The 23,249-nt window shown below is 37.1% G+C and overlaps 1 protein-coding gene across 1 annotated transcript in view; it reads left to right on the top strand.

Annotated features, from left to right (window-relative positions):
* LOC128776462 (translation initiation factor IF-2-like) overlaps window positions 1-23,249 on the top strand; it is a 180,782-nt gene that overhangs the window by 30,373 nt on the left and 127,160 nt on the right. The window lies entirely within an intron of this gene.

Genomic DNA, 23,249 nt, shown 5'->3' with positions numbered 1-23,249 from the left:
TTACAAAAATTAATTGAAATTAATGTGAAATTCTCCAGTGCAAGGGACGGTTTATAGTCTTTGTTTGTAGTCCACATTTCGAATTTGGCATAGAGTAGGTGTTCAGTAAATAGTTATGGAAAGAGGGGTGCCTGTGTGGCTCAGTTGGTTAAACAGCCAGCTCTTGGTTTCAGCTCAGGTCATGATCTCACAGTTCGTGGGTTCGAGCCGCAGGTTGGGCTCCACGCTGAAGATGCAGGACCTGCTTGGGATTCTCTCTCTTCCTCTCTCTGTGCCCATTCCCTGCTCGTGCTGTCTCTGTCTCTCAATAAATAAACTTAAATAGTTATGGAAAGAATGAATCAATGAAAAATAAAATACAAATGGATAAAATATGTATACAGATTGAATTAGTTCTTTTAGTTTAATGAACAGTTACTGAAGGCTTGCTATGTGTCAAAACTGTGCAGAATGTTTCCACATACAGTTTATAAAAGCCTGGTGACCTTCCTTTTTTGATCATATTTGATGTATGTTTCCATGAAGAATGAGGCCCCTTGGGTGGTATCAGTGATCATCTCAGATAACTGAGTAGCACAATAGAGTATTTCACTTGTTGTATGTACATATACTTTCTCACAGTGGCCTATGGGGAGGCAGGCCAGATATTATCATTCCCATTTTGTAGGTGAGGAAATCCAGACACAGCGAGATTAAATGACTTGCCAACTCCTTGCCACTGAAGCAGCAATGCCAGGGACAGAAGCTGGATCTCATGCCTAGTGTTTTCACCTCTGAGTCACACTGCCTTTTTCAGGATATGCTGTACTCCAGAAAATCACTATCAAATTAGGCTTCATGAAAAAATCTACTTTTTGAATAACTTTTATATTAGGAAAACCTGTTTTACAACCTAGTACTTACTGAAGGTTCTAGAGTCAGGTGACTAAATTTGAACCCTCGATTTACCAGTTAATAGCACTGCATCTTTGGCAAGTGACTTAATATCTCTAAGTCTCAGTTTCCTCGTCTGTAGAATGGTGGAAGTAATAGTACCTACCTTATTGGGTTTTTGGAAGGATCGCATGAAATCATGTATGTGTTTAGCACAAGGTCTAGAACACACGAAGCATTCAGTGTCAACTAATTATTTTTATTTTCATTATTATAAAGCAGTGGATTTTAATGTTTTTTGTACAGTAAGAGGTGAATTTTATATTGCCATCTAGTATACAGACACATTACAAGTATGTTTAAAGGACCTCATGAATCAATGCTTAGACTTCTGATGTGCAATGCATTCTTATATTTTTATTCTATCTTATTTAAAGATGCTAGTTAAGAACCACTAAATGATTTCAGATTCCATTAATGGGCTAGGACCTGCAGTTTGAAAAGCACTAACATAATGGATGATCAGGTTAAATGAAAGAAAAATCTGCTAATGAATCTTTGTATTTTTCCTTTTAATAATTTACACCAGTTGGAATTTGAATATTAAATTACACTGAAAATAGATTCTTAAACATTTCTTAGTAATTGCATTTATTTATTGAGTATTTATTATGATTTAGGTACTGTGGTAAGCAGTCTATTTATATATGTTATCTAATTTAGTGCTCAGAGCAGCCTGTAATTTGGCCTTGTGTTTCCATTTGATAATTGAGATTAAGACTCAGAGAGGTTTTATTAACTTGCTCAAGGTCATAAGGTTAGTAGAGATGAAGCAAGAATTCACACTGAGTTCTGTTTGACCCCAAAGTTCTCTGCTGCCTTGCCCCTCACACTCTGTTCTGATATGTCACAATGATTTCTGTAGATACATCATTCCTTTTATGTAAATTTGAATGTCAGTATCGAGAATTTACCCCTTGTGGTACATCTTTTGTGGTTTCCTTTGAAAGGACCCATTTGAAGAAAATTTTCAACTTAAGTAAGAAAACATTGGATAGACTAGTAATTCATTTTGACTTTGTCTGCTCTTTGATGTAAATATTTGGGAATAGCTTCTCAGGTTTTTACGATAAAGTCAATTAATTGGTCAGTTTTATTGAGCACCCAAAGGTTTAATATGTCTTCAAAAGAGACATGAAATAGCTGTGTAACTATAAAAAGACTTCATTACGAATGAATGCCAGCTTTTGTTAAGGCACAGAATGAAGACTTAAGAGCTGCAAGAGTATTTTATAGTATATTGATTTGTCTCAAAATCACTGGGCAGTTAAAGTATTTATTTTGTAAAGTACTTGAAAGGAAGCACAACTAAATGCCCTATTAATTTTTTTTTATTTTAGTTCTTTGAAAGTGCTTCTTAATTTTTAGCAGTATTTTATTTTATTTCTGGAAATTTCCTCTTTTAAAAATATTGTCAGAAAGAAAGAATGCCATAAGGGAATATGTTTTATAAGTAGTACTTAGAATTTACGAATAGATGATTTTAAATGACAATAGAAAAGCAGATTTCACTATTTCTTTCACATTTACATCTTACAGATTCAGACTCTTGTAGGGTCTGGTTTGCCTACTGCTGTTGACATGTAGGAGTGTCTTTTATAAATAAGATGACTACCAGGTACTTAAAGGTATATAAAATTATGTTCCTTTTGCATTTTAGTGTCTGTGTACATGGAGCTTTAAACTTTTAACTGTATGTTTAAATAGTTTATTTGTTGAATTGATGTTAGTCTATTCAGATCTGATAATTTTAAAATCAGAGTTTGTGTAGATCATGTTGATATATTAGACAAAGAACAGCAGTTTCATGGTTTATTTATGTGGTTTGAAAATCCATACATTTCTGTTCCTCAGTCTTCATTTTCTGTTAAGATTAGATAAAAGTGAATATATTATTTTATTTATTGTTCAGTATCAGATTTCATCCTTAGGTTAGCCCTCAAGAAATGGTTTTTCCCCTAATGAAATGTGTCCGTATTTAGTAAGCTTATGTCTTATGTTTAATTTATTAAGTTATTCCTATTGTCTAACACTTGACCCTTCAGTGAATTGGTATAGTTTCTGTGAGCATCCAGAAACATTCCAGCTATTGAATGGTTGTTGTAATTCGATACTAAACTTGGTTACCATTATATTTTGCACTGTTCTATGTTTTTTTTTTTTTTTTTTAAGTATAATTGACATACAATGTTGTTAGTTTTAGGTGTACAACATTTTGATAGTACTATTATTCTTTTTTTTTTTTTTCAACGTTTTTTTATTTTTTTATTTTTGGGACAGAGAGAGACAGAGCATGAACGGGGGAGGGGCAGAGAGAGAGGGAGACACAGAATCGGAAACAGGCTCCAGGCTCCGAGCCATCAGCCCAGAACCTGACGCGGGGCTCGAACTCACGGACCGCGAGATCGTGACCTGGCTGAAGTCGGACGCTTAACCGACTGCGCCACCCAGGCGCCCCAGATAGTACTATTATTCTTGATGTGAAAATCCTTGGAGATAAGAAGAGCAAAATCAACTTAGATGTTTATTTATACTAGTAGCTTTGAGGCAGATAATATGCATATATTAGATTTACATATATGTGTGATTTCCACAGATGTATGAGAAGTGCAGGATTATAGACTCTTAATCCATAAATTAAAAAAAATTCTGAAGTAACTGTGGAAATAAAACAAATGGAGAAAAATCCTTTAAGAGATGTTGAATGTCTTATAGAGACATGTTATCAGAAACATTTAAGAAGCGAAATAGCCCAACCATATGTCATAGCTTTTATATTGTAGTAAGTTTGCATGTGGAAAGGTGATTCCATTTCAAATGTGACAATATTTTCAGCCAATTTATAAATCTTCACCGGCTCTTCCAGATGTTTGTAGAATTTTTCAAAAGCCTACTATGAAGGTGAAGTGGAAATTTCGATAAACTTGCTTCTGAAACTGGTACTGTGTTAAATATTAAATGTTTAAGGAAAAGATACAGAAACAGCATCCCTGAAACACTTCAGGGAAATATTTAAATCAGAAGTAAGTACTGAGCTCGTTAGAGACAGGTTGTTAGAATTTAAGAGGAAGAAGCAGCTGCTAAGAGTTATTATTCTCAATAACAAGAAAGGAAGGACAATTTACTAAAAAGGTGTTGGGCTTTTACCAGGGAAGGTAAGAACAATCCACCCAGAAGTCCACTGGCCTCACCCCACTCACCTGGTGAGGGGTTGGCTGGCACTAAGAGGGAAAGGGGAGCAGGCAGGGAGGGGATGCAATAGAGAAATTTGGTTATTATTTAAATCTGAGATAAGCTGGATTCAATAAATAATCTGTGAAAATTCTTGTATATAGTTGTTAACCCATGGTTTCCTCACATAGGAGACATAGAAAGGAATGCTCACTGATTTTGACATAGAATGCTCACTGATTTTGGGAGAGGAAACATCAGTACAACTGAACCCCCTTGATAAAGCCATGTGTGGTCTTAGGTGGGGGCCGCAGCTGATGTTCTCAGGGAAGCTCGTGACTGATCCAGCAGAGCTAGTAAGACACTGCTGCTGAACTCCAGACTACTTTAAAGGAAGCATGCAGGATTTTCTTCATTTTGCAAAGTTCTTCATAAATTTAGAGTGACTTTTTCTCTACCAGAGTATTGTGACAGACGCAGCAGTGGACTTTGTTGGCACTATTTATGATGCAGCTGCCCAGGCACGTTTGTGAGGGGTTAACTATTTTCTAGAGATAATGAGGTCAGGGTCACAGGTTCAGTTCCTGGGAAGGCCAGTTAGCTTTGCTTTGTTCTCTGATCTCATATTGTAGTCTTAACCCAGACTGGCCATCTGGCGAAGGCAGATCATTGATCACAAAGGGACTAATAAGCAAGGCAGTGTGAGAGGAGCAGCATGACTCTTTCTAGAACAGTGGATGTTGAGTAATTAGAGAAATAATTCCAAAAGCATGTGCAAATTGTGTTTCATAGCATTATCTTAATATGTGGAAGATAACATGGTTGTCAGTTATTTTTCTTTTGTTGTTTCTGTTGAAGTCTCATTTTAACAGTTGTTTTTTCATAGTTAGGATTTTCTAGAAGTCTCATTCATTAAGCAGTTGTATGCTGTCCTGAATGTGCTTAATCTCTCTGTAGGTTTGTAGGATGGTGGCTATGGTAACGTGAACAGGTTAAGTCTGCAAGTAGTAGATCACAGCACCTACTCAGTTATTTACAGATCCAACTTCACTGAATTTAAAAACTTACAGTTTTTCTAAGTCTACTTTGATGTATACATCTCTTCTCCCCTTTGTTAAAATTACCTCCAGTATTGAGAGGAATTCAAAGATCATCTAGATTTGTGCTGTCTCATATGGTGCCACTGGTCCCATGTGGCTGTTGAGCCTTTGAAATGTGGCTTGTCCAAATTGAGATGTGGGGTAGGTTTCAAATACTTGGTATGAAAAATGAATGTAAAATACATCATTAATACTTTCAAAATGTTGATTATATGTTGAAGGAAAGTTTTAGCTATGTTAGATTGAATAAAACATTATTAAAATTAATTCTACCTGTTTCTTTTTGCTTTTTTAAATGTGCCTACTAGAAAATTAAAAAGTATATATCCAGTTCACATTTGTGGCTTGCATTCTACTGCTCAGCACTGTTCTAGACCAGCCCCTCATTTTACAGATGAGAAGGCTAAGGTTCAGAGGTTAAGTAACTGAGCTGAGTTCTTTCCGTTGTCTGTAATCTCTTCTTGCTAATAGGTTAGGTGCTCTGGAAGATGGAGCTCTTTGAACTGTTAGAGGACCATTTAGTGCTTGCAATTATCATTAAGTTGCAAGATCTGTTCTTGAGTCATTATATATTAGGTGTTAATGCCAATTTGTGTGTGATTGTATGCATGCGCATACATACATAGGAGGGAGAGTTTGTTTTGCTTATAATGTTGATTTTTAGACTCAGTTTTAGCTTCCTCTATAGGTCAGAGGCCTTATAGCTTTATTTACTTCTGAGAAAAACACATTAAGATATTAGACATTAACCATTGTAACTCAGATAAATAAGATGGTGCTCATTAAAAAGGCCTTTTAAAATGTACTTATTACAAAAATTTCAGATAGTGTTGAATAAACCTTGATGGGCAAAGCAGCAAGATTTTCAGGCTGTATACTTTTTGGGAGGAAAAGAGCTAAAATGAAGAGAGAGTGCTTACTTAGCCTGTGTTTTGAAGAAATAGCTATGAGGTGTTAGTTTTTCTCTTCTAACCCTGAAAGCTCCTGATGTTCCAGTTGAGGAAGAAGTAGCCAGAGTTGGCTGGTACAAAGCCATGGCCCCAGAATGTGGGTTTCTTGTCAGTTTTGTGAACATATTCGTCTTTTTTTTTTTTTTTTCCAACGAGTGCTGAAAACAGCACTCATTTATTATCTCAGAGTTCTGTAAGTTAGATGTCTGAGCAGGCTCAATTGGATTCGCTGCTTAGCGCCTCACAAAGCCAAAAATGATGATATTAGCCACTTTGGGCTCTTAGATGGAGAGTCTAGGGAATAATATACTTCCAAGCTCATTCACATTTCTGGTAGAATCTAGTTCTACTGGTTGTGGTACTGAGGTTCCTGTTTCTTTGTTGGCTGTCATTCAGGGCCTTTCTCAGCTTCTAGAGAGTCTTCATCATGTGCCTTCCCCACACCCACCCATCTTCAAGTCACCAATGGTGTGTTGAATCCTTATCATGCTTTGAATCTTCCTGCCTTCCTCTTTTTTTTAAATTTAATTTAATTTCTTTTAAAATTTACATCCAAATTAGCATATAGTGCAATAATGATTTCAGGAGTAGATTCCTTAGTGCCCCTTACCCATTTAGACCACCCCCGCTCCCACAACCCCTCCAATAACCCTCAGTTTGTTCTCCATATTTATGAGTCTCTTCTGTTTTGTCCCCCTCCCTGTTTTTATATTATTTTTGTTTCCCTTCCCTTATGTTCATCTGTTTTGTCTCTTAAAGTCCTCGTAGGAGTGCAGTCATGATTTTTGTTCTTTCTCTGACTGACTAATTTCACTTAGCATAATACCCATCATTTCCATCCACGTAGTTGCAAATGGCAAGATTTCACTCTTTTTGATTGCCGAGTAATACTCCATTGTATGTATGTATGTGTGTATATATATATATATATATATATATATATATATACACACACCACATCTTCTTTATCCATTCATCCATCGATGGACATTTGGGCTCTTTCCATACTTTGGCTATTGTTGATAGTGCTGCTATAAACATGGGGGTCCATGTGTCCCTTTGAAACAACACACCTATATCCTGTGGATAAATGCCTAGTGGTGCAATTGCTGGGTCATAGGGTAGTTCTATTTTTAGTTTTTTGAGGAACCTCCATACTGTTTTCCAGAGTGGCTGCACCAGCTTGCATTGCTACCAACAATGCAAAAGAGATCCTCTTTCTCTGCATCCTCACCAACATCTGTTGTTGCCTGAGTTATTAATGTTAGCCATTCTGACAGGTGTGAGGTGAGCCATCATTGTGGTTTTGATTTGTATTTCTCTGATGATGAGTGATGTTGAGCATTTTTTCATGTGTCGGTTGGTTATTTGAATGTCTTCTTTGGAGAAGTGTCTATTCCTGTCTTTTGCCCATTTCCTCACTGGATTATTTGTTTTTTGGGTGTTGAGTTTGATCAGTTCTTTGTAGATTTTTGATACTAACCCTTTATCTGATATGTCATTTGCAAATATCTTCTCCCATTCTGTCGGTTGCCTTTTAGTTTTGTTGATTGTTTCCTTTGCTGTGCAGAAGCTTTTTATTTTGATGAGGTCCCAGTAGTTCATTTTTGCTTTTGTTTCCCTTGCCTCCAGACACGTGTTGAGTAAGAAATTGCTGTGGGCAAGATCAAAGAGATTTTTGCCTGCTTTCTCCTCAAGGATTTTGATGGCTTCCTGTCTTACATTGAGGTCTTTCATCCATTTTGAGTTTATTTTTGTGTATGGTGTAAGAAAGTGGTCCAGGTTCATTCTTCTGCATGTCACTGTCCAGTTTTCCCAGCACCACTTGCTGAAGAGACTGTCTTTATTCCATTGGATATTCTTTCCTGCTTTGTCAAAGATTAGTTGGCTATACATTTGTGGGTCCATTTCTGGGTTCTCTATTCTGTTCCATTGATTTGAGTGTCTGTTCTTGTGCCAGTACCATACTGTCTTGATGATTACAGCTTTGTAGTATAGCTTGAAGTCTGGGATTGTGATGCCTCCTGCTTTGGTTTTCTTTTTCAAGATTGCTTTGGCTATTTGGGGTCTTTTCTGGTTCCATACAAATTTTAGGATTATTTGTTCTAGCTCTGTGAAGAATGCTGGTGTTATGTTGATAGGGATTGCGTTGAATACGTAGATTGCTTTGGGTAGTATTGGCATTTTAACAATATTTGTTCTTCCTACCCAGGAGCATGGAATCTTTTTCCATTTTTTTTGTGTCTTCTTCAATTTCTTTCATAAGCTTTCTATAGTTTTCAGTGTATAGATTTTTCACCTCTTTGGTTAGATTTATTCCTAGGTATTTTATGTTTTTTTTGTGCAACTGTAAATGGATTTGATTCCTTGATTTCTCTTTCTGTTGATTCATTGTTGATGTATAGGAATGCAACCAATTTCTGTGTGTTGATTTTATATCCTGCAACTTTGCTGAATTCATGAATCAATTCTAGCAGTTTTCTGGTGGAATCTTTTGGGTTTTCCATATGGAGTATCATGTCATCTGCGAAGAGTGAAAGTTTGACCTCCTCCTGGCCGATTTGGATGCCTTTTATTTCTTTGTGTTGTCTGATTGCAGAGGCTAAGACTTCCAATACTATGTTGAATAACAGTGGCAAGAGTGGACATCCCTGTCTTGTTCCTGACTTTAGCGGGAAACCTCTCAGTTTTTCCCCATTGAGGATGATATTAGCGTTGGGTCATTCATATATGACTTTTATGATCTCGAGGTATGCTCCTTTTATTCCTACTTTCTTGAGGGTTTTTATCAAGAAAGGATGCTGTATTTTGTCAAATGCTTTCTCTGCATCTATTGAGAGAATCATATGGTTCTTGTCCTTTTATTGATGTGACGAATCAAACATACTGGTCTTTAATTGGCAACGATAAAAAAGAAGAAAACCTCAGGACCAAATTTGTTGTCTTTTTATTTCTAGTTAAGATTTTTGTTTCTTGATCAGCATGGGCAGCTCAAATTAACATCCTAAAGATGTTCACTTTATGCACCTTCAGGTCTGGTCTTTCTTTTTGGCCCACACAGTTCTAAGTCACTATCAGTTTGTTATCAGTGACCTAATGACAACTAGTGAACAATGACTGTCAGGGAACCCCTGACATTTCAATTAATCTCATCATCCATACTAGCTAGTAGGGGTGGTGTGGAGGTTGAAAGAAGATACAGGTTTACTTCCAGAGTGTTGGCTTATAAAAATATTTCCCAATTACCATCTTTCTATGCATTTTGTCTGTTAAAAAAAAAACCAGTTGATCCTAGATATAAAGAAACAAAACAAGATCGCAATCTGTTAATGGTTACCTTTGAGTAGGCCAAAATAAGTAACAGTGCCTTCTGGTATGAAGTTTAATGAAAAATTCATTGACCTTAAAAAATAAAACTGCCATTTATTTTACCAACAAAGGATGTGTTTATTTGGCAATAGCAGAGAATTGTAGTCTGGGACATGGAAGCTATGGCAGTACCATGGGCAAGACTGGAGAACAAAGCAGAGGACTGCTCTTTTATAGAGGAAAGGGAGGTGTTGGGAGGGACAATTTTGAAGTAAAAGTCCACTGGAGTAAACTGGGAGTTGGAAGTATAGTGGCTTCTCATTGGCTGAATTGTGACTACCCGTCTGTGGCTGGGCTGTTGGGGAGGGGGAGGAGGAAACATTCCTTCCTCCAGCTGGGATGGTAAGGTAGTATCCACCTGCATGCAATGCGCCACTTCCCTTTGGGTCTGAAATTGACCTGAGTGCTGGGTATGAAAAGTACCCACCCCCCTCCGGTCCCTCTACTTCATTCTAAATGAAGTATCCTATCATTAATTTTTACAAGCACCATGACCACCCACATCCCATCCAGCCTGAGTCATTGGAAACCCAGTTTATCTTTAGTCAGCAGACATGCCTTGAATACACACCCTGGGCTGGGCACCATGGGTAAAGCATGAAAAGAACAAAGGTTGGGGGAGTGCAGATTACTTGAATGCAAAAGTATTAATAACTTTGTTGCAGAGTTAACTTAAGAAAAGAAGGTAGCATTTTTTACATTATTGCAGAACAATGTAATATAATTTGTGTTCTACATTTCACTAGCTGATTTCATGTGCTGTCATTTTTTAAAGTTTGTTTGTTTGTTTATTTATTTATTTATTGATAGAGTACAGCGCACATGTGTGCATGAGCAGGGGAGGGGCAGAAAGAAGAGGAGAGAATTCCAAGCAAGCTTTTGCACTGCCAGTGTGAGCCTGATACGGGGCTCGAACTCACAAACCATGAGATTATGACCTGAGCTAAAACCAAGAGTCAGACACCCAACTGACTGAGACACCCAGGCACTCCCATGTGCTGTCTTGTTTAATGTCACCTCCCTTTTTTAACCGTAGCTAACTTTTGTCCTTTGTCGTTGGGGCAGCCAGTTGGGATGCTGGGAGGGTGTTGTTACATTGGGAGTCATACTGAGCATAGAAGGGTAGCACACCTCCCCTGTATTCCTTCCTTTTCCCCTTGATCAGCTGTTTATATCAGGCACTATGGAGTTGCTAGTAAATATAAAAATGAAGAACTCGCTGGGTGCCTGGATGGCTTAGTCGGTTACACGTACTTAACCTTAGCCTGCTTGGGATCTCTCTCTCTCCTTCTCTCTCTGCCCCTCCCCTGCTCATACTCTCTCTTAAAATAAATAAAATTAAAAAAATATTTAAAAAAATGAAGAACTCACAGTCTAGTAAAGAAGAAAGACAAGGCAGAATGTAAAGTGTGCTCCAATAGGTCAAAATGTCATGGGAACTGAGAAGAAGAAGTGAATATTCTGGTGACGAAGGATAGAGTAAAGAAAGATAAGGAGGAAGCTTACAGAGGAAGTGATAATTGAGCTGGGTCCTGAAGGGTGGGGAGAATTTGAATAGATGGGGAGGAGATGGAAAGGTAAGCATGGAAGCCATGGTATACTGAGGTAGCAGGAACATATGGCGTGAAAAGGAGTGGCAGAAATAGCACTAGAAAAGTGGGTCAGGCGAAATTTGGAGAGATTTGAAAAAGGTAAGGAGTGCTGACTTTTTTTTTTTTTTTTTTTTTTGTAAGGCAGGGGAGAGCCATCAAAAGCAGAGTGGCATAATTGCATTGACATTGGAAGGATGACTGGGATTTGAGAGGCCTGGTTCTAAGTGTGGCTTTCCCTCTAGTTAGCCTAATGACCTTGCACAAGTCATTTTACTCCTCTGGGCCTCAAATTATCTCATGTATAAAATAAAAGGGCATTGGGCAAGAATTAGTCAGTCAGTAAACAGATACAGTAGTTACTAAAGGCTTGGTCTGTGCCAAGTGCTGTTGTTGATGCTGTGGGATATAAGAGCAAACACACAGGGCCTCTTGCTATGGAGGTGATATTCTGGTGGGAGAGGGATAGTAACTAGTAAACATGTAACTATATCATGTAATGTCAGGTTGTAATAAGTGCTTTAACAAAAGTAAAGCTGAGTGAGCGGAGTGAAACAGTGGTCCTGTTTCTGGATAGAGTAGTCCAGAGAACTCTGAATGAAGTGGAAGAGCTGTCAGAATATTTGGAATCTCTTCCAGCTTTCAGATCATCGGTATAATTAAGTGAAAAGCTGTGGGAGTTCAATCTCTTCAACATTGATTAAAATCAGTTTTTAGATGCTGTTCTTACAGTTTTGATTAGTTCCACTGATACGGTTATTGATGGACAGAATCTTTTTAGCACTCCATCTTTTAAATAGCTTGACTAAGTACAGCATAATCTCATTTTTAGAAAACAATTTCTTTGGCCTGAAAAAAGGCCACTTGTGTTGGTAATTTGGATGCTGCCTCTCTCCCTCAGCACATTATCCATCTTAAACCTATGGCTAATGGAAAGGGAAGATGCTAACATTTAACCAACTGGATTTAAGGTGGTTGTTCAATATATCGAATAGCTCTTCTGAGTTATTTTAATATAAATTAAAATTAAGTGGGAGCTCTGGGACAGCCCTGTTTTAATTAGAGCTGGAATGCATCTTAGGAGACCATTTCTGCCAGTTATAATCATAACGGTGACATTATGATTTTTTTTTTTTTAAAGAATCATTAGTAAGTTAGGTCTATCCTGATTTCTTAAAGTTTGGTTTATAGATGATCCTTGTCAAATCAAGTGAAAGGCTAAAGAATGCAAACATTTTTCTTTGGCCATAACCTTTTTCTTGGAGATGTGAAATAGTTGAGCAGTAATCAGCAGAAGAACATGGATGAAACTGGCTTGTTCTTTCTATGAGATATTAGGTTGGGAAATCTGAACTTAACTACCTATTGAGGACCATGAGAGTTTTAAACTGATTTCCCACAAAGTGTGTCTGCAGCATTGGGAAGCTAGAGTGGTAGGCTGTACATTTAGAGATGGTGTAAGATGTGATCCTTGACCTTTGCTGGCATGGAATCCAGGCTATGTTTCTTTGTTTCCTTGCCTAGTAGTTCACAGCCAGTGAAACTGGCTCTGCCTGAATTATTTAACTCATCTTATCCTTTAAGATAGTTACAAGGAGTTGTCCTAGAACTGAGGGACTTAAAATTTGGGGCTTGCACATGTATTTTTGTTCTTTCTTCATTTTCCCTTTTACTGAAGATAGAAGTACCTTCTGGGGTTTTGGTTTTGCCTGCTGGTTGTTTATAATCCCTGCTATAGATTACCTCATTCTGCCAGTCTCCGTTGTAATATGATTTATCCTTTTAAAACGAAATTCTCATTAAAATTCCCTCATGCATCTGTCTTCCTCAAAATGTTTAGTTATTTGCTGTAAAACCTGAGAAAGAAGGAAAGACCTAAAAAAGAAAGGAAAGAAGGAAGGAAGGAAGGGGAAGAGGGAGAGAGAAAGGGGAATTCTGTTTGGACACTGTACTAACCAGGTCATGCTAGTATTTGATTATTATATTTGAATTTTCAGTATTCTTGGTTTTTCCCTCAAATGGTTAAAAATATATTTATTTTATTATTTTTTTATTTATGAATGTTTATTTTTGAGAGAGAGAGAGAGAGAGCACAAGAGAGGAAGGGGCATAGAGAGAGGGAAACAGGATCTGCAGTGGGCTCTGTGCTAACAGCAGAGAGCCTGATGTGGGGCTCTTACAAACTGTGAGATCGTGACCTGAGCCGAAGTTAGATGCTTAACTGACTGAGCCACCGAGGTGCCCCTGTTTTATTTTTTTTAATGTTTATTTATTTTGAGAGAGAGAGAGTGAGCATGTGTGCACATGGGAGTAGGGAGGGACAGAGAGAGAAAGAGAGAGAGAGAATCTCAAGCAGCTTGAAGCCCAACTTGAGGCTTGAACTCACAACCATGAGATCATGACCCTGAGTTGAAATCAAGAGTCGGATGCTTAATTCACTGAGCCACTGGTGCTCCTAAAAGTATTTTTATTATGGCAAAATATATATAACATAATTTTACCATTTTAACCATTTGAAGTGTATAGTTCATTAGTATTAAGTACACTGAGAATGTCACACAACCATCTCCACTGTTCATTTCCAGAACTTTTTCATCATCCCAAACAGAAACTCTTGACCTGTTAAATAGTAACTCCTCATTCCCCCCATTCCCTGGTAACCTCTACTTTACTTTCTGTCTCTATGAAATTTGCCTGTCATAGATAGGTTCTGCATATAAATGGAATCACATAATATTTGTCCTTTTGTGGCTGATTTACTTCACTTAGTGTAATATTTTAAAGATTCATCCATGTTGTAGCCTATATTAGACCTTATTCCTTTTTTTGGCAGAATAAAATTGTATGTATATAACATCTTAAAAAAATTTATTCATCTATTGATGGACATTTGGGTTGTCTGCCTTTTGGCAATTGTGAATAATACTGCCATGAACTTTGTTGAATAAGTATCTTTTTGAGTTGCTGCTTTCTATTCTTTTGCATATATACCTGCCAGTAAAATTGCTGGAATCATATGGTAATTTTATGTTTAACTTTTTGAGGTCCTGCCATATATCATTTTCTGCAGTGACCATACCATTTTTGGGGGGTTTTCTTTTTTTTTAATTTTTAATTTTGTTTTTTATTTTTTAAAATTTACATCCAAGTTAGTTAGCATATAGTGCAATAATGATTTCAGGAGTAGATTTCTTAGTGCCCCTTACCCATTTAGACCATCCCCCCTCCCACAACCCCTCCAATAATCCTCAGTTTGTTCTCCATATTTATGAGTCTCTTCTGTTTTGTCCCCCTCCCTGTTTTTATATTATTTTTGTTTCCCTTCCCTTATGTTCATCTGTTTTGTCTCTTAAAGTTCTCATATGAGTAAAGTCACATGATTTTTGTCTTTCTCTGACTGACTAATTTTGTTTAGCATAATATCTTCCATTTCCATCCACGTAGTTGCAAATGGCAAGATTTCATTCTTTTTGATTGCTGAGTAGTACTGCATTATATATATACACCACATCTTCTTTTTTTTTTTATTAAAAAAATTTTTTTTAACGTTTATTTATTTTTGAGACAGAGAGAGACAGAGCATGAACAGGGGAGGGGCAGAGAGAGAGGGAGACACAGAATCTGAAACAGGCTCCAGGCTCTGAGCTGTCAGCACAGAGCCCGACGCGGGGCTCGAACCCACAGACCGCGAGATCGTGACCTGAGCCGAAGTCGGCCGCTTAACCGACTGAGCCACCCAGGCGCCCCTATACACCACATCTTCTTTATCCATTCATCCATCGATGGACATTTAGCCTCTTTCCATACTTTGGCTATTGTTGATAGTGCTGCTATAAACATGGGGGTGCATGTGTCTCTTTGAAACAGCACACCTGTATCCCGTGGATAAATACCTAGTAGTGCCATTGCTGGATCATAGGGTACTTCTACTTTTCGTTTTTTTTTTTTTTTTCCAACTTTTTTTTTGGGACAGAGAGAGACAGAGCATGAACAGGGGAGGGGCAGAGAGAGAGGGAGACACAGAATCAGAAACAGGCTCCAGGCTCCGAGCCATCAGCCCAGAGCCTGACGCGGGGCTCGAACTCACGGACCGCGAGATCATGACCTGGCTGAAGTCGGACGCTTAACCGACTGCGCCACCCAGGCGCCCCTACTTTTCGTTTTTTGAGAAACCTCCATACCGTTTTCCAGAGTGGCTGCACCAGCTTGCATTCCCACATACCATTTTTAAAAAATGTTTATTTATTTATTTATTTTGAGAGAGAGAGAAGGAGAGGGCAGAGAGAGAGGATGGAGAGAATCCCAGGAAGTCTCTGTGTTGTCAGTGCAAGCCTGAAGGGGAGCTCAATCCCACAAACTGCTAGATCATGACCTGAGCCGAAATCAAGACTCAGTTGCTAAACTGACTGAGCCACCCAGATGTCCCTGACCATACCATTTTAAAATTTCACCAGCAGTGCACAAGCGTTCTAATTTCTCCACATCCGCACTGGTTATTACTTGTTACAATAGGTAATACAAGTTTCTCCTCCTGCCTGAAAGTAGAGCATTCCTAGGAAACCCTTTGTAAGCTGAAATGGCAGAAAGTGAAGAAACAATTACAATTAATTTACATGAAAAATATTTTGAGCATCCCCAGACCCCAAAAATAACCTCTTAGGCTTTACTGATCATGGATTTATGACATCTCTTGCTAATGGATGCACAAAATAAGTCACAATAAAGCACAGGTGTTCACAGACACAGTTCAGAGCTATGGAGGCTTGATGCTGAGATGCTGAGTGTATTTCCTGGGGAAGGAGCTTGGCAGGGCCACTCTCACTGTTCAGAATGGGTGCTGCCTCTATAATCGCTCGCTGTAAAACAAATGCTGAATGCTGTTTATACTTTTTGCCTTTTTTTTTTTTTGTAAAATCAAAAATCCTCTTCAGATTTCTTTAAGTTAGTGAAACTAAGTATTAATGTGGGTCTTTTGTAAAAGTGAAGTGGCACATAAACTTTTGAAAAGCAGGGGAGTATCACTCAATGTATGTACCACATTGTGCTTATTCATTCATCTGTCGATCGATGCTTGGGTTGCTTCCATATCCTAGCTATTGTATATAATGCTACTGTGAACATGGGTGTACAAATATCTCTTCGAGATCCTGCTTTCAGTTCTTGTGCGTGTAGACCTAGAAGTGGAATTGCTGGATCATGTGGTAATTCCATTTTTAATTTTTTGAGGAGCCGCCATACTGTTTTCTGCAGTGGCTCTACCATTTTACATCTCTGCCAACAGTGCACAGTGGTTCCAATTTCTCCACATCCTTGCCAACACTTTTTTTTTTTCCTGAGAGTGAGAGAGAGCGAGAGCGAGAAAGCATGAGTCTGGGAGGGGCAGAGAGAGGGAGAGAGAGAATTCCAAGCAGGCTCCGTGTAGACAGTGCAGAGCCCGACATGGGTCTCAAACCCACAAACCGTGAGATTACGACCTGAGCCGAAATCAAAAGTCAGATGCTTAACCGACTGAGCCACCCAGGTGCCCCTGTTCTTTTTTTTGTTTGTTTGTTTTTCGTTTGTTTGTTTTTTGATAATAACCATCCTGAGTGTGAGGTGATGTCTAATTGTCATTTTGATTGATTTTCATTTCTCTAATGATTAGTGATGTTGAGCATCTTTTTGTGTGCTCATTGGCCATTTCTATATCTTTTTTGAAGAAGAGTCCTTTGTCTGCTTTTTATATGGGTTGTTTGCCTTTTTGTTGTTAAATTTTAGAAGTTCTCTATGTATTCTATGTATTAATCCCTTATCCATTATATGATTTGCAATTTTTTTTCTATTCTGTGGGTTGCCTTTTTATTCTATGGATAGTATCTTTCAATGTATAGAATTTAAAAATTTTTGCCAAGTCCAATTTATCTATTTTGTCTTTTGTTATCTGTGCCTTTGGTGTTGAAGTTGTTGCCAAATCCAACGTGTTGAAGCTTTTGTCCCATGTTTTCTTTAAGAGTTTTATTGTTTTAGTTCTTACTTTTTGGTCCTTGATCCGTTTTGAGTTAATTTTTGTATATGGTGTTAGGTAATGACCTAGTTTCCTTCTTTTGCATGTGAATGTTAAGTTTTCCTAGCACCATTTGTTGAGACTTTTTTTTTCCACATTGACTGGTCTTAGCACCCTTGTCAGAATCATTTGACCATATATGTAGGGGTCTATTTCTGGGCTTTCTACTTTATTGTATTGGTTTGTAGGTCTCTCTTTACGCCAGTGCTACACTGTTTTGATTACTATAGCTTTGTAGTAAGTTTAGAAATTAGGAAGTGTGTGTCCTCTAGTTTTGTTCTTCTTTTTCAAGATTGTTTTGATTATTATCAGCCCCAGAGATTCCATGTGAATTTTAGGATGAGTTTTTCTATTTCTGTCTAAAAACACCTTCAGGATTTTAATGGGGATTACATTGAATCTGTAGATTACTTTGGGTAGTACTGACGTTTTAACAATATCAAGTCTTCCAACTCATGAACATGTGACGTGTTTCCATTTGTTTATGTCTTCCTTAATTTCTTTAAGTAATGTTTTGTAGTTATTTATTTATTTAAAGTAAAATCTATGCCCATCGTGGGGCTTGAACTCATAACTGTGAGATCAAGTCACATGCTGTAATGACTGAACCAGCCAGGTGCGCTTGTTCTGTAGTTTTAACTGTATAAGTCTTTTACCTCTTTGGTTAAGTTAATTCCTAAGTATTTTATTCTTTCTGGTGCTTTTGTAAATGGATTTGTTTTTGTAATTTCCTTTCCACATGGCTAATTGTTTATATGTAGAAACACAACTTATAATTTTGTGTTGACTTTGTGTCCTGTTACTCTGCTCAATTCATCTATCTTAACACCTTTGTGTGTGTGTGTGTGTGTGTGTGTGAGTGTGAGTGTTTGGAGTCTTTGGGATTTTCTACATATGAGATCATATCATCTGCAAACAGAAATAATTTCACTCCTTCCTTTTCAATTTGGATACTTTTTATTTCTTTTTCTTGCCTAATTGCTCTGGCTAGAATTTCCAGTACTATGTTGAATAGACTTAATAAAAACAAATATCTTACTTTGTTCCTGATTTTGGAGGAAAGACTTTCAGTCTTTCGCCATTGAGTATGATGTTTGCTATGAGGTTTTTTTTAGTGGAAATAAAAACACTGCTTTATTTTTCTAATCACCCTAAATTTGGAATTCTAAAATCAGAACATAAGAATTCTCCCTTCCTTTCCCAAACTTTCATGGAGGGGCCAGCTGAGGAGTAGTCCAGTACTATTGGTGATCTCTGTTTCTGTGGAACAAAAAACTCGGCTGTGAGTTTTTTTTTTAATATATGACTTTTATTAATTTGAGGTAGTTTCCTTCTATTTCTATTTTGTTGAGTGTTTTTATTATGAAAAGATGTTGAGTTTTGTTAGATTTTTTTTCCTGCATCAATTGAGATGATCATGTGGTATTTTTTTCTTCATTTTATTGATGTGACGTGTTACATTGCTCAGTTTTTATATGGTGAACCATCCTTGCATTCTAGGAATAAATCCTACTTGATCAAGGTGTATAATCTTTTTAATATGCTGCTGAATTCTGTTTGCTAGTATTTTGTTGAAGATTTTTTAAAAAAATGTTTATTTTGAGAGAAAGAGAAAAAGAGAGAAAGAGCATGCATGCAAGTGGGGGAGGGGCAGAGAGAGGGGGAGAGAGAATCCCAAGTAGGCTCCGCGCTGTCAGCCTGATGCGGGGCTGAATCTCATGAACCGTGAGATCATGACCTGAGCTGAAATCAAGAGGTAGATGCTTTACTGACTGAGCCACCCCGGCACCCCTTTTGCTGAAGATTTTTGCATCAATAATTCTAAGAGATATTAGTCTGTAGTTTTCTTTTAATGTCTTTGGCTTTGGTATCAGGGTTATGCTGGCCTCATAGAATGGGTTAGGAAGTGTTTCCACCTCTTTAATTCTTTTGAAATGTTTGAGAAGGATTGGTATTAGTTCTTTAAATGTTAGGTAGAATTCATAGTGAAACTCTCAGGCCCAGGACTCTTCTTTTTTGGGAGATTTTGGGTTAATGATTCTATTTCTTTATTTGTTATAGGTATATTTAGATTTTCTCTTTCTTCATGATTTAATCTTTGTAGGTTTTGTGTTTTAAGGAATTTGCCCATTTTGTCTAGGTTATTGAACTTTTTGGCATACAGTTGTCCATAGTACTTATAATCCTTTTTGTTTCGTGGAATCAGTAGTGATGTCCCCACTTTCACTTCTGATTTTAGTAATTTGAGCCCTTTTTTTTTTTTTTTTCTTTTGGTTCATCTGACTAAAAGTTTGTCAATTTTATTCATCTTTTAAAAGAACCAAATTTTGGTTTCATTGATTTTTTCAATTTTTATGTTCTTTTTAAAAAAATGTTTATTTATTTTTGAGAGAGAGATTGTGGGGGAGGGGGTGAGGCAGAGAGAGAGAGACAGAGACAGAGACAGAGACAGAGGATCAAAAGCAGGCTCTGCACTGTCAGCAGAGATCCTGATGCTGGGTTCAAAACTACAAAATGTAAGACCATAACCTGAGCTGAAATCAGACACTCAACTGACTAAGCCACCCAAGTGCCCCTATTCTCCATTTCATTAATTATCATTCAGTAATTATCAAAAAATTATCTCTGCTTTAATTTTTATTTTCTACCTTCTGCTAGCTTTGGGTTTAGTTTGTTCTTTTAACAATTCCTTAAGTTGTAGAGTTAAGTTGTTGATTTGAGCTCTATTTTTTTTTTTTTTTTTAATGTAAGTGTTCATAGCTGTAAATTTCTCTCAGCACTTTTTGCTGTATCCCATTAGTTTTGGTTTCTTGTGTTTTCATTTTATCTCGTAAGTATTTTCTAATTTTTCTTGTGCTTTTTTCTTTGGTCTATTGGTTTTTTAAGTCCATTGGTTGTTTGAATCTATTGAGACTTAGTTTGTGGCCCAGCATATGGTCTGTCCTGGAAGATGTCCCATGTGAAGTTTTTGCTTCATATATTTTGGTGATCTATCATTAGATGTGAGTTTATGATTGTTATATCTTCTTGCTGTATTGAATCTATTATTAATATTGAGTATTCTTTTTTGTGTCTTGTAATATTTTTTGATTTAAAGTCTGTTTTGTCTGATACCAGAATAGCCACCTTGGCTCTCTTTTGGTTACTTTCTGTATGGAATATCTCTTCCATCCTTTCACTTTTAACCTGTTTGTGTCTTTGGATCTCAAGTGAGTCTCTTGTAGACAGTTTATAGTTAGGTCATGTATTTTTATCCACTCTGCCAATCTCTGCCTTTTAATTGGTGAGTTTAATCCAATTATATTTGAAGTAATTACTGATAAGGAAGGTCGTCTGTTATTGTACTGTTTGTTTTCTATATGTCCTATAGCTTTTTTGTTCTTCATTTGATATATTACAGTCTTCTTTTGTGTTTAGTTGATTTTTTTTGTAGTAATATGTTTATAAATCCCTTTCTCATTTTCTTTATAGCTATTTTCTTTGTGATTACTATGAGAATTTCACTTAACATCCTAAAGTCAAAACACTCTTGATTTTTATAGCAGCTTAACTTTAATGACATACAAAAACTCTTTTTTATAGCTTCATTCCCACCCCTTTTGGTAGTTGTCACAAAATTACATTCATACATTGTGTGCCCCAAATCCTAAACAAATAATCCTTTTTAAATGCATGAGTTTCTTAAATTATGTAGAAAACAAGATTGGGAGTTACATACCAAAGTTATAGTAATACCAGCTCTCACACTAGTATGTCTTTTTTCTTTAAAGGTATTGGTCTTTAAATCATGTAGAAAACAAAGAATACAGTTACAAACCATTGTTACAATAACAATAGCTTTTATAATTGCCCGTGTATTTATCTTTATTGAGATCTTTATTTTTCCATACAGTTTTGAGTTACTGCCTAGTATCTTTTCATTTCACCTTGCAGGACTCCCTTGAGCATTTCTTTAAAAAAATTTTTTTTTAAATTTATCTAAAAAATTTTTTTAACATTTATTTATTTTTGAGAGAAAGAGAGAGAGACGGAGTGCGAGTGGGGGAGGGGCAGAGAGAGAGGGAGACACAGAATCTGAAGCAGGTTGCAGGCTCTGAGCTGTCAGCACAGAGTCCAACGTGGGGCTTGAACCCACAAACCATGAGATCATGACCCCAGCCGAAGTCAGATGCTTAACTGACTGAGCCACCCAGGCTCCCCTTCCCATGAGCATTTCTTGAAGGGCAGGTCTAGTGGTGACAAATTCCCTCAACTTTTTTAAAATTTGGAAACATCTTAATTTCTCTCTCACCTTTGAAGGACAGATTTGCCAGAAATAGGATTCTTAGTTGACAATTTATTTCTTTCAGCACTCTGAATATATCAATCCACTGTCTTCTTGCTTCCAAAGTTTCTGGTGAGATATCTAGCTACCTTATTGAGGATCCTTTATATGTAATGACTGACTTCTCTCTTGCTGTTTTCAAGATTCTTTCTTCGTCTTTTGAAAGTTTCATTATAATGTGTCTTGGTGGGTCTCTGTGTGAGTGTTCAAATTACTTGGGAGTTCATTGAAATTCTTGGATGTTTAGGTTTATGTCTTTCATCAAATTTGGGAAATTTCAGCCATTATTTTTTCAAATATTCTTTCTGCTCATTTCTGTCTGTCTCCTTCTTCTGGGACTCCCATGATGTATATGTTGTTCTGTTTGATGGTGTTCCACACACAGGTCCCTTAATCTGTTTGCTTTTCTTTGATCTCTCTCTCTCTCTTTTTTTTTTTTTTTTTTTCTGTTTTTCAGCGTCAGTAATTTCCATTGCTCTATCTTCAAGTCCACTGATTCTTTCTTCTGCTTCCTCACATTTGCCTTTGAATACATCTAGTGAAGTTTTCATTTCTGTTACTATACTTTTTCAGCTCCAGAAGGTTTTTTGTTTGTTTGTTTCTTTTTAGGTTTTCTCTCTCTTTATTGATATTTCCATTTTGTTTGCACATCATTTTCTTGACCTGCATCTCTCTTTAGTTCTTTTAGCATCTTTAAGACACTTGCTTTAAAGTCTTTGTTTAGTATATCTGCCATTAGGTCTTTTCTCAGGGACAGTTTCTGTTGATTTGTTTTGTCTGTTGAATGTATCATACTTTTCTGTTCCTTTGTATGACTTGTGACTTTTTTGTTTTTGTTTTTGTTTTTGTTTTTTTTTTTGGTTGAACACTGGGTATTTTAATCTAATAATGTGGTAATTTGGAAATCAGATTATACCCCTTACCCAGGGTTTGCTTTTTTTTTGTATTGTTTTTGTTTTTTTGATTGTTGGAGGCTGTGTCTGTGCTGAGGATTAGCCTAAGGTAATAAATTTAATGTCTTCTCAGGTCTTTTCTGAGCATGCATGATCATTTTCTAATATTTCTTATATGCAGTTGTTTTTGAATGTCTTAGTCTTTAATGTCTAGCTCTAGAAAGGGGAAAAGGTGAAAAATGAAGTGGAGGAGCGGTGGAGACACTAGCCCTTTTAATCCTCTGGAAGTCATTTCAGCCAGAGCAGGGAGAGACTTGTAGAACTAGGGGGAGGTATGACAACATTGCTTCCTTGCCTCTTTGTCAGCACATATGTGGATGTGTCAGAAGCAGCAGTTAGCAGAGTATAGATCCCCAATATTTGTAGGAAAGAGTCATTGTTACTCACCCTAGCTCACACAGTTGTACAAATTATTCTAGGAACACATGCATGCACAGTTGCCTGCTACTTACTGGCTGCGGGTGGAGGATGGGTAGCTGCTACAGTGCTAAGAACTGAAATTGACCAAAATTAACTACATTTTGCAGTGCAGGTGTACCCCTGGAAATTGCAAGCCTTCAACAAACTCCAGAGATCCAAAATAGTTGCATCAGACAGCTTTTCTCAGTGAGTTGTTTTCTAGGTGGGGTTGTTTCCTACTCCACCATTCTCCCAGAATCCTCCTCCCTTTGCCCAATTTTGAGTTGGGTGGTTTGCTTTTTTTGTGTTGACTTGTAGGAATTCTTTATATATTCTAAATATTAATTACTTATCAGATATGTGATTTGCAAGTATTTTCTCTCATTGTGTGAGTTGTCTTTTCACTCTCTTGATAGTA

The sequence above is a fragment of the Panthera pardus genome, unplaced genomic scaffold (assembly GCF_024362965.1).
Source record: "Panthera pardus isolate Hobbes unplaced genomic scaffold, ASM2436296v1 HiC_scaffold_13, whole genome shotgun sequence".
NCBI lineage: Eukaryota > Metazoa > Chordata > Mammalia > Carnivora > Felidae > Panthera > Panthera pardus.
This window is presented reverse-complemented; position numbering and strand designations above follow the sequence as displayed.